The following is a 12,330-nucleotide window of genomic DNA, read 5'->3' on the forward strand; positions in this document are numbered from 1 at the left end:
CGGATTAGAGAAGCTAAACCCTGTCCATTCCCTTCTACGTCGTCTGCCACCAAATGGCCTGGAAAAGCTAGGAAGCAGGTAACACCACCGTTACTCTTTCCAACAAATACGTTTTGGGGACAAAGACTGTACACACAGCGTGGGCACACAGTGCTAGGGTTTGACTTCTGGCCAGCGGACTCTGGGTTACCTAAGGAAGAAACTACTTCCTTTGGCGGAGCCTGTTTTCCTCGTCCGCACAGCGAGACTCCTGGACTACGTGCTGCGCTGAGTCCTTGAGGGTTCAACGAGTTGCGGACCCCTTAGAACACCAGCTGCCAGATAAGGCTCGACAGGCACCATTACCGTCCTGGGGCCCCACTGTGCTCCTCCAACGTCGCGTCCCCCACTACCAGAACAAAGGTGCTGAGCGCGGCAGGCCGGAATCTTCAGTCCGACGCCACCCTAGCTCCCCGACAGACGCCCGCCACTATTCTGCCGCCCAGCTGTGACTCCCGCCGGAACGACCTGCAACGGGACCTCGAGCTCGGCAGACGCCCTCGTGCCCTTCACAAAATCTCGCTCTTTTCCAACCCGCCCGTCAGGCGGCAACCCCGATCTCACCTCCCGTCCAGCCTCCCCACCCCTGGATAACGCGCCCCTTCGCCGAGTCCCCGCCGCGCTGGCGGGCCACCCCGGTCAGGCGGCGTCCCCTCCGTGTGGCCGAGCGACTCATCTTCCTGTCGCTCCCGCAGGCGCGCTCAAGCCTACGGGTGGGAGCGTGTCCCCTTCTTTGTGCGGGACACCGGCTCGGTGTGCTGGTCCCACAAAAAAGTCAGTCGCACACACAGAAACACGGGACCGACAGGGAAGTCGGCTGAGCCCCCTCCAACCGGGCAGGTGCGCGGCGGCACCGCGCGGAGGGGAAGCGCGGGCGGCAGGAAGGTTCCCCTCCGGGGCGGCCGCGCGGGGCGCGGATGCGCGGGGCGGGCCCGGGAGCGCGCGGCCCCGGCGCTTCCCCGTGGGCGGCGCGCGCGGGTCGCGGGGACGCGCGAGCCCCCCGCCCCGCTCGCTCACCTTCCCCTCCTCCTCCTCCTCCTCCTCCTCCTCCTCCTCCTCCTCCTCCTCCTCCTCCTCCTCCTCCTCCTCCTCCTCCTCCCAGGCAGAGCAGTAGGCTTCACAGCGGTGACGCGGGGTCATCCGGGAGCCCGTTACCACCTCATCCTCCTCAGCGCGCGGCGGCGGGGCGCGCAGGACGAGGACCGGGCCGACTGAGGAGGGAGAAGAGGGGAAAGCGGGCCGGGAGGCGCGGGCGCGGGACGCACGGCTGCAGCCGGGGGGTCAGCGAACTAGTTCCATGACGCCTGTGCAGCTGAGGCCGCCACCGCCAGTCCCGCTCCTCCAACCACCGCCACTTGTGCCCGGGTGGGGAGGGGGCTCCCTTTCGCCATAGGGCGGCGGGGGCCGGGGAGAGGCGGGGGGTGAGACCGGCTCTGCCCCTGCCCGGGGGATGCACCTCCGAGGGGAAATGGTGGAAGGGAGGAAGGGGGAAAAAGGAAAAAAGAAAAAAAAAAAAAAGGAAGGGGAAAGGGGAGAAAATAAGAAAAAGCGAGACAGAGGCGCTGCCGCGTCCGCTCGCGGGGAAGTCTAGGGAGGAGGGAGGAGGAACAAGTGCCGGCTTCCTCGGCTCCGCCCTCGCGGACCGATTCCTAGAGTAGTCAGCCTTGTAAACAACGCTGAGTCCGTCTCTCGCTCCGTTTCCTCCCCTCTGCCTTCCCCGGCCAGCGAACGTGCAGGGAGGTCCGGCCGAAAGGTGGGCTATGGGAGACGGGCTGGAGAAGCCTTTGACATTGGGGCGGAAGCACAGAGGACGTTTTCTGGGGGTTAGGAAAAGCCAAGGTGCGTGGACTCATTTCCTTGGTGGAGCGGAAGTGTCCGTGTGACTCGCGCGGTGACGTAAGCGCCCCGTCAGCTCCCGGGAAGAGGCGTGCGGCGGCCGGAGAGTGCGCTGCGCATGCGTGCCGGGGCCGACGGGCGGCTGAGCGGTTGGCTCGGGGGTGCTGGGCTGTCAGGATGCTGCTCCTCTGGCCGAAATCTAGAGCTACCTGCCCGGTTTTATCCAACCTACTTGTCTCTAGGGCTGGTAGGAGGATTTATTGGGAAAGGGCTGGTGATCTGCTGTGTAAAATCTTGTATCCTTTGTTGACCTCGCAAGAAATTAGGTGTTCTCTTCTTACCATTGACGTGTAAAAAGAATTGCGGTGTTTTCGCTGCCACGTCCTGGGTGCAGGGAGATTCCAAAGCGCTTTTAAAATAGGGAAATTGGGGGCTTGTATCCTTGAGCACCTTTTTGCTTAAGGCCTCTTTTAAAACGGTAAATTATACTGCTGACGGCCAGGAACCTGCTTGGTAACGCGCCAAGGGAATTGTATCCACGTAACCAACACATCTGAGTATTTCCGACCAGATTTTATTGCCAAGTCTTTAACGAGTGTGTGGTGATATATAAATGCGTTTTATTTGGGGGCTCTTTTACTCACCTATAGTAATTTTTGCTCGTCTTTTAATTGTTTTAATTATAAACACGTAGAATTACGGAAAGTTAAGAAATGTGTTGAGCTTTATTCGGGGGGGCCAGACCCAGTGCTAAGCTCTCCCGAACTGGAAGTAACCGAACTGGAAGTAACCGAGACAGAAATGACTCCTATCTTCATGGTATTTACAATCCAAACAGAGAATAAACATTCAGCTAATTATCACTATCTAAAATTACCCCATATATTGATTTGTTTACTTGTACATTGTATTCCCTCCATAGCATATAAAGGCTAGGATTGCACGGATCTTCCATGTTTTGTTTCACCCTGTCTCCCTACATGTAAAAGGCTCTCAGTATTTCATTACTGACTGAATAAACAATTATCAGTATCAAAAGTATTAAGATGGGACATTGCAGGCTGCTATGGAAACCTTAACCCCAGGTAGTTAGGGGTATCAGAGAAGGTTTCTTTGAGGAAGTGACATTTAAGATGAGATTTGAAACCACTGGGCAAAGAAGCAGGGAAGGAGTGATACAGGCATAGGAAACAACATGTGCAAAGGCTCTGAAGGTGACTCGGTCTAAAAATCTCTGAAAGAACTTGAGGGGGTGAGAGCGGAGGTCCCTAGAACCATAGGACAGAGCAGGGTATGAGAAGCCCAAGAAGGATTTTCAGTGGGTTGGTTGTATTCTGCTTTTTTTCACTTCGTGTAGCCTTTTTCCGTATTGCTATGTGGTCTTCTATATAACCAACATTCCTGCATAATACTCTTGAAAGTGTGGCATTTCTGCATACTGGTTTTGAGAGTATAGCATAATTACATAATTGGACCATGATTTTCAATCCAATAATAATATAAATGCCACTCCTAGATATGTAGCCAAGAGAAATGAAAACATGTCCACGCAAAAACTTGTACATGAATGTTTACAACAGCATTATTCATAATAGTCAAAGGGTGAAACAACACAAATATCCACCAACCGATGAATGCATAAATTAAATATGGTATATCTGTCTACATAATGGGATATTATTTGGCCATTTAAAAGGAGGTACTGATACGTGGGGTGACATGGATGAAACCTGACACCATATAATGTGCCGTCTTTGTTACTGGTTTCTTTTACTTACCATAATGATTTCATTTATATGAAATGTTCAGAATAGGCAAATCTGTAGAGACAGAAAGTAGATTAGTGGTTGTTTAGGACTGGGGGCAGAGATGGGATGGGGGATGATAGTTAAAGGGTGTTTGTTGGGTTTCTTTTGGAAGAAAATGTTCTAAAATCAATTGTGGTGATGGTTGCACAATTCTAAATACACTAAAATCCACTGAGTTGTACACTTCAAATGTTACCCAAAAAATGAAAAAAATACAATTAATATCTTCATGCATAACCTTTCTGGATTATTCCTGGGTGTAATGGTATTTACAGTTTTAAGGCTTTTGGTGACTACCAATTTACCAAATTGTTAGGCAGAGGGGTTGAACCAATTAAAATGTAACTGGGAATATTTAAGAGCTCCTACTTCATTATATACTTATCATGTTTGAAGTTTAGGTTTATTAAAACTGTCTTACTGCCTCTGAGATTGCCAGTGACAATTTAATCTACAATACTATAAGTATAATTACAAGCAATTAATAGGTGATAAGGAACAAGTTCCAGTTGTCCTAAAAAAAAAAAAAGGACATTCTTTTTCTTCACTATTCACTTATAAGACCTTACTTTTGATCGATATCTCTTTTTTCTTAGTAACTGTAATATTGCTTTTACAATGAATTGTAGTTGTAAACAATGGAAAGCCTTTGAAATTCCCTTGGAAGAAAATGAGGCATATAAAGAAAACATATTAATATCCATATATTGGTAAGGCATTCATATTTCTTCATTTAAAAAATTTTAGGAATGTTTCCCTTATGTCCTAATGAGTAAAAATAAACTACTTTTCTACATGGCATTTGAGAATAATAAGAACTAAAATATGTTTTTTATTCACTATGTACCATGTGTTACACTTCTATTGCATTCTTTCATTTTTATCCCCACAGCACTTTTCTACAGAAGGTATTTTTGTTGTCTCCATTTTGCAGAAGATAAACAGGTCAAGTAAATCCACAAGATTGGTCACACAGCTTGGAGAGGCACAGCCAGGATTCAAGCCCAGCTTGTCTGCCTCCAGAGTCAGGTGCGCTTTCAATCACTATCCTTTACTGCCTCACCCGGTGGGTATTTCTGGCTTGCGTTAAATCTTCGAACAAAAATACACATCCTAAGGTTATTTTTGGCCTGTCTTTAATCTTGGAACAAAAATTTTTTTAAAGGCATTTTTAACAAGTAGTTTATATTCGTTTCTAGAGAGTTGATTTTTGCTTGAAAAGAGGTTATTAGAATTTTTTAGACTGATTTTATTTCATGACTGGAATATTGAGTCTTGAAATATAAACATGCCTTGCTTCAGGTGCAGAATGGCAGAGTGAGGAAGCACCTGAGAAACAATGTGCTGTGATAATAAAGGCTCTGTTCTGAAATGCAAAAAAGGACAAATTGAGACCCCCTCCAGGAGTCTAAAACAAAAGAAAGGGAATCAAGTTGATGAGCACAAAGTCGTTCGTTTGCTTGCCTTAATCTTTCAAGAAAAATAATTAGAAATGTACTGCTTATATTTTTATGAGTATAGAAGACCAGGCTATTTAATCTTTAATAACAGAAATTTCTAGTCTTGTCTTAAATGGAATTTTTAGGGTAATGTTCCCAGCAGACAATTTATGAAGGTACTTGCAGGAGAAAAACTAAGGCCTACCGAAACAAAGGAAGTCATTTATTATCATTAAAATCATTTATCTTTCATATCTGCCAACACCTAAGGATCCTTCTTACAGCTCCCAAAATATATTTGTTTTCATTAGTTTCTACAGAGACAGAATGTAAGAGGATAAACGTCTCAAATACCTAGATATCAAGAGAAAAGGAGTCTCCATTCGCCAAATAATATAAAGACCTCCTACTTACTGAGTGGGGAGGAAGCACTCAGAGATAACAATTCAAAAATTCTAAAATAGGAAGTCTCAGCTACTTTCTAGACTTTGGCCAACTCCAAAAGAAAACTGGCTTTATGCTTCTCATATTTAGGTACTTACTTAGAAAAACCGTCACCAGGAGGGATCATTGGTCGCATGCTTTATTAAGAGGAGGCTCAGAAATCAAATAGCAGCTACCTACTGGAAATTTGTAAATCAAAAGTAGAAACATTTTGTTCCTTTTTTGGTGGTGTTAGAAGAAAAATATACCATTAAAAGAATACCGTTTACTCTTTCACAAACTTTTGCATCTTGAACCGTGAAATTTAGTAAATTCAGAAAAAAAAAATTCTTTTTATACATCTTATGTGATCAAACTACCGAACTATTTCTTGTCAAGCGTTTGTGGGGAAGGTGTGGAGAGAAATGTAAACATCTTCCGAAGTGTATTTTTAGTCTCTTCGCAACATACGTTTACTGTAGCCATTATTTCTTCTCAGTAAAGGAAAAGAATTATGTTTTGGGAATCAATTTAAATTATCCACAGTCAGGGTTTCCAAGACTTCCTTCTCACATAACTAAGCTGCTTTTATTACCAGTCAGTGATTTAGTAAATACGGAGCGTGCCAAAAAATATACATACACATTTTAAGAAAGGAAAACTGTGTTAAAATTGTAATACTCAATATATACCGATAACAAAAGATGAACTCAAGTCACATTTGACTTCTGCAATTACAAGAGGTGCTCAAAGTGGTTACCATCAGGGTCCACACACTTCTGATTACGGCGAACTACTGCTTGAGCAACATTGACAAAAGTGTCCACTTGTATCCATTTTTTTGGCATCCCCAGTATTTGACCCAGTGCCATGCTGGACTAGGCACTGTAAAGAGATTCTAAAGTGAATCATATATAGTCCTGTTTATAAGACACTTTCATTCATTCTTTAATTCAGCAACATTTACTAATTGTGTGACCATGAGCAATTTAATCAGCTTCCCTATAACCTGAACTCAGTTTCATCATCTGTAAAATGAGGGTAATAATATAGCTCCTAGGTTTTTATGAGGATTAAATAGGATAATATTTGCAAAAGGCTTAGAACAACATACAACACATAAGAAACACTAATTGTCACCTTAACTGTTATAAGAGTCCTTTATGTGCCAGGCTTACTTTGATTATTTTATTCCCACTTAATGCAGTTAAAGATGGGCCACCCTCAAGAAGCTCTCAGTCTTGCAAGTGAGACAAAACAAGCAAACATTGTTAATATAACATGAAAAGTTTTATAATACTAATGCTGAATGTTTTGGAGAAACCGAGAAAGGAGACGTTCTATGTGTTGGTCACAGAAGTCTTTTGTAGACTTGAACTAAATGTGGCGTTAATAATTTGCTGTATAACATATTGCCTCAAAACTTAGCTGTATAAGACAAGTTTTTAGTATCGCACAGTTTCTGAGGCTCAAGAACTGGAACTCAGCTAGGTGGTTCTGGTTCAGGGTCTCATGAGGTTAAAGTGAAGTTGTTGGCTGGAGCTGAAATCGTGAAGGAACTGGAGGAGCTGCTTCCAAGTTCAGTCATGTGGCTGTAGGCAGGAGGCTTCAGTTCCTTGCCTCTGGGACTTTCCATAGGGCTGCTGATGACCAGGCAGTTGGCTTTTCCATAACAAGTAATGAAAGAGCGAGAGAGAGAAACACCAGGATGGAAGTTGCAAGTCATTGAATCTGGGAAATGATGTACTCTCATTTCTGCCATATTTTATTCATTTTAAGCAACTCACTGAGTCCAGCCTATACTGAAGGGAGGAGAATTAAACTTGAAGGGAAGAACGTCAAAGATTTTTGTGAACATATTTTTAAAACCACCACAGGTATGAAAGGAAAAGTGAGGTTTAACTAAGTAGAAAGGAACAAATTTATGACAGGCAAGGGAGGAGCAGAAGCAGGAATTAGAGATACTAAATTACATGGCATATAATCTAGCATGGCTAGACAATTGGGGGGATTATTGTTAAAGCCCTTTTAAAGATGAGGAAACTGAGGCTTAGGGAGGTAAAGTAACTTTCCCGACATATATTATACAGTTAGGAAATGGCAGATCCAGGTCCTGAACCTATATTTCTGATTATAGAATCATGATCTTATCCCTACCTGTATTAGGCATGGTTTTCCAGAAAAATAGAAAAGGATGTGTCTATACATATCTATATCCATAGCTACATCTATATGGAGAGATGGAGGGAGATTTCTTTTAAGGAATTGACTCACATGATTATGGAGGCTTGGCAAGTCCAAAATCTGCAGAGTAGATTGACAGACTGGAGATGAAGGGAAGATTTGCAGTTTGCATCCAAAGGATATGTGCTGGCAGAATTCCTTCTTGCTTAGGGGAAGTCAATCTTTGTTAAGGCCTTCAACTGACTGGATGAGGCCCATCCACATGAAGGGTAATCTACTCAAAGTCCACCACTATAAATGTTAATTCTCATCTAATAGAACAGCTTCACAGAAACATGCAAAATAATTATAGACCAAATATCTGGGCACCATGGCCTAGCCAAGATAACATAAAATTAACCATCATACTACCTTATACAGTAGTGATCATTTGGGGTTCAGATTGCAAAGGTCTCTGAATGCCAGACTAAGCAGTTTGTAAATTGACGGAAGTTGACCAGTGGCTCTAAGAGACATGATTTTGAACATCTGATATTGGTCTTTCCATAGAATATTGTAACTCCTTTAAAGAATGTATCTTGGAATATTTGCCTATTGTGCTTGATCATCAATCCTGTTTTGACAAATAACAAATCTGGTTTTTATTAACATATTTTCTGCTTTCAATATTTTCCTTTGCAAGTTAACATATTTTTAGCAATTAGCCTTTCACATATTTCAAAACAGTGACTTTCACTACAAAAATGTTTTTCCCTATTGTTTATTCTCTCCTATTTGGATCTTTTTCTCTTAACTTTTTCTTTCACTTTGGTGCCTTATTTCAAGGCTTTCTATTAGCCATGCCTCCTACCAGTGTGAAATATGAAATTAAGAAGGAAGACAAAAATGTAAGTGGGAATTAAATAACCCAGTTTCTACAAACTGGACTTGTGGAAACAGCTGGACTTGGTGATTCCAAAGTAATAATTATTGTTTAGGCATCATTTCTTTGCAGATGGTACATAAAAGAAAAGCTGTTTCAACCTTCCTACTTCTCTTGGTAGCTTAAATAAATCAGGAAACTTTTAACATATTTCTTGGAGCCTCATAATTTAACTTTTAACATATTTCTTGGAGCCTCATAATTTAAAGTTGCTAGGGTTCCACCACCATCTGGGTCCCCACCGAGGACAAGACACAGTTAAGAGACAGCTGGAGTGTGTTGTGAGGCCGTTCAAAAGTGATCTGGATAAAAGTCTGTGAATACACCCTACCAGGAGAGAGAAGGAAGCAAAATCTAGAAAACCATACCACAAAAGGTACAACAAGGTGGAAAGGAAAGGAGAACTGGACTTGTAGCATAAATAGGAGCTGAGACATGATGGTAAAGCATAGATGAGTTTGGGAGCCAGTTCTATGGATATAGCCCATCTTCAGCTTTCCCTCTTAAGAACAGCAAGATATAATTTGTGAGTTTCAAAGCACCCGTGGGAGGGGTAACACCACTAGGTGGTTTAGTGAGTTCTATTAGGTGAGCAGATTTTGTGGGTGAAAGAAGACATCAGTGCAATGCAAAGGAAATGCTAGTTTCCTAAAAGGACATTTAATGTGTCTGTGCTACTCTGTGTTCCTTTCTCTCTTCAGTCCCGTCCCCCCCCCCCCCCCCCCCCGTGCGTTCCTTCTCCTCCCCCTCCCCCTACCCCCCGCTGATATATCTGTCATCCTACAAGCTCACTTTAGTGTGATTTCCATCTTTAGTGCCATAGGCAAAGGGCTTCATTAATAGCATGAAGGAATAAATGAAGGTTTTACCAAAACTAGCTTCTTTCATTTTCTAACATCAACACAAATATTATGTCAATGATATGGAGAAGATTTTGATAGTTTATCTTTTTGTCTTTAATAAAATTAAACCTAAATCATGTTGGAAAAATTGTTTCCCCATTTTATCTTGAAAGATTGCCTATGGAGGTATTCTATAAATTCTTGAAGTAATCCATTCCAAAGGAAAAAAATCTCCTTTTTTAGATTATGTTCCTTTGCATATTTCACAAAGCTATTCTTAATATGTTATTCATTTGAACTGTGTGACAGCACATACTAAGACCCAAAGATCCAACCATACAAAATACTCTTTGGATCAACGACAGAGAAAATGATCAGCTAATTTTGACTTAAATCTCACTTATACTTATAATCACTTACATTTAAAAGCAAAAAAAAACCCCAAAACCCAAAATCCACTACTCTGAAGTATATGATAATTTCCATTTTTGAACCCAATATGTCTTCTCCTGAATGCTTTAAGGATAAGGTTAGGTAAAGTGGAAAAATAATGTTGGAGAAATACTGTGAAAGGAATCAACCTATATGCTAAAGAATGCAGTATTCTACGGGACCACCCCTTCCTCCCTCAATATCAGATACTCTCCATCCTGCCTCTTAGAGAGGGCCACTGACCAATTTTTATAGGACCATTGAAACTTGCCCTCCTGACCACTATCAGGAATTTATCATATACATATAAATAATGAATATTAAAAGGCTGATCTGAATGCTAAGTTAGGTTTTTTTCACCCAAAGAATTGTTGACTAGAACAGGCTTCCTTTGACAGCTACTCCTACATACATTATAATACATGCACCATATTCCTTATTGTAGGAAGTTACGGCGAAGGTCATTGAAACTGGATCTTATCCATATGAATAAAACAAGGCTATCTATGTTACTAATATTGCTTTCATAGTTATACATAGTATTTTGCTATTTGTTTTTGCCTTTAAAATATATTACTGCTTTTGTTCCTAAAACTGTTCAAAAGCCAAATAGTTATTCACTAAGTACTCATAGTCACTGAATTCAAACTGAATTTATAAAAATGATAATGTCAAGTGGTATATGTTGACTTTTATTAGTTTGATATACATTAAACAGAACCAAGACAAAATGTAATTTCCTCTGCTAACAAAGCCAGGATCCTTTATCATAATCTTGAAATTATGCCTAATGTTAGAGGAGTTAAATTAGAGTAAAAGCAAACATTAGGAAAGATTTTCAGAAGATTTTTTTTGAGTAGAGGGCCTTCTTTGTATTGAGCCAACCATTTTACATTTAAAAATTCAGTGAAGTTTGCTGCAATCAATACATATTCTCATTTTCCACAGCGTGAGGGATATAAGCCAACAGGTAAGTGTTAATGACAATAGGAATTTCTGGCACTGAGCCCCCCCCCTTGTATAAATGCTGGCACCCCCAATCCTCCCAGCAGTCAAAGTTCCTCCTTTCCTTCTGTGGGTCCTAGAAGAGTTGACTCAATCTCTTTGATAGCCATTAAAAAATTCCATCTCTTTGTTCTCTGCCTGGTTGCTTTGCACAGCTGCCCTGCTGGCACTCTTCAGATGTTACTGACTTTGTCATGACACTGGGGGGTCACTGCCTCATTTGTACCTACCAGTCATCACTGTCCCCATTGCTGATGTTCAATTAGGTCCCTGACTGTCAATGTCTATGATGTTTTAGATAAAAGGGGAGTGGAGAGAAATGGGGAACCCTCTCTCTGCTGGTGTTACAATCCTTTCAATGAATTCCTAAACAGGGCAGTCTTGCTTTCTATTTTTATAAAGCTCACAGTGTTAAATCTTATGTTTAACACATAAGATTTAACACTTACGACATATTTCTTTATTGTTCTTAGCTCTTATGCTCTCGTCAACTTCTGTGGGACTGGGTCAGGTAATATTTAATGTGACACTACTTAACCAACCCCTGAAGTGTCTGGACGCTTTAACTTGTACCTACTCAGAGTTCCCTGCCTACTCTAGGTCACCCCAAAGAAATTAGGGGGCAGCCTCTGTCCCTCCCCTGTTTCCTTCCTATGGAGACTATTGTGAGTTCCAAAGTAATTTCTCTCTCTCTCTCTCTCTCTCTCTCTCTCTCTCTCTCTCGCTCTCTCTCTCGCTCTCGCTCTCGCTCTCGCTCTCGCTCTCGCTCTCGCTCTTTCTCTTTCTCTTTCTGTCTTTCTCTATCTCTCTTCCCCCCATTAGAGCCTCTAGTGGCCTTCTTTCTAAAGTGCGTAAGTAAAGAAAGCCCCCATGTTAAATGTAAGTTTTACTTTTTGAGAGAAAAATTCTGCCGGAAAAGAAGTACGAACATAAGATTTTATTCATAATTGACTTATAATTATTCATTAATAGAATTACTAATATAAATAATAATACAACTCTTCATTTAATATGGTTAAGAGATAAGGAAAAAGCATTACACCTGAAGATTACATTTGAAATCAGTCTTTATTATTTCATTTTCTAAGTTTTATTTTTCTTATCAGAAACGCTTCTGTATTTAGATCAACCAAATCAGTTTTCAGAATTAACTGGGTTTTTATAAACAGTTACTCAGTATCATTCAGTAGCTTTTTTTGTCAAGCCTCTTTTCTGAATAGAATCCTCAGAGAAGCTGCTGGGAAGAATCATTAACTGGGGTGAAGTATTCTGGCCATAGCAACATCATTCCATGTTGTATTTGTCAGTAAGTTCATGAAATTATGCCTTTTGAATAGGGTCTACTGAATAGGGAAGAATCCAAGAGGAGGCATTTTAAAAAGTGAATTTTAAGTAACTTT

General features: G+C 41.7%; 1 protein-coding gene across 6 annotated transcripts in view; it reads left to right on the forward strand.

Annotated features, from left to right (window-relative positions):
• Nucleotides 1-1,189: 1,189 nt before the first annotated feature.
• CCNG2 (cyclin G2) overlaps nucleotides 1,190-12,330 on the forward strand; it is a 64,592-nt gene continuing 53,451 nt past the window's right edge. For 2 of the 6 annotated variants that reach the window (XM_081061012.1, XM_081061014.1), the window contains exons 1-2: nucleotides 1,190-1,792; nucleotides 4,618-4,712. The gene's annotated coding sequence lies outside the window, so the exon portion shown is untranslated. Of the gene's footprint in view, nucleotides 1,793-2,010; nucleotides 2,123-2,148; nucleotides 2,471-2,907; nucleotides 4,394-4,575; nucleotides 4,713-12,330 lie in introns of those variants that run through there. The other 4 variants (XM_081061008.1, XM_081061010.1, XM_081061009.1 and 1 more) reach the window with 4 other exon arrangements.

Source organism: Rhinolophus hipposideros (genome assembly GCF_964194185.1).
Source record: "Rhinolophus hipposideros genome assembly, chromosome: 1".
In the NCBI taxonomy this organism is placed as follows: Eukaryota; Metazoa; Chordata; class Mammalia; order Chiroptera; family Rhinolophidae; genus Rhinolophus; species Rhinolophus hipposideros.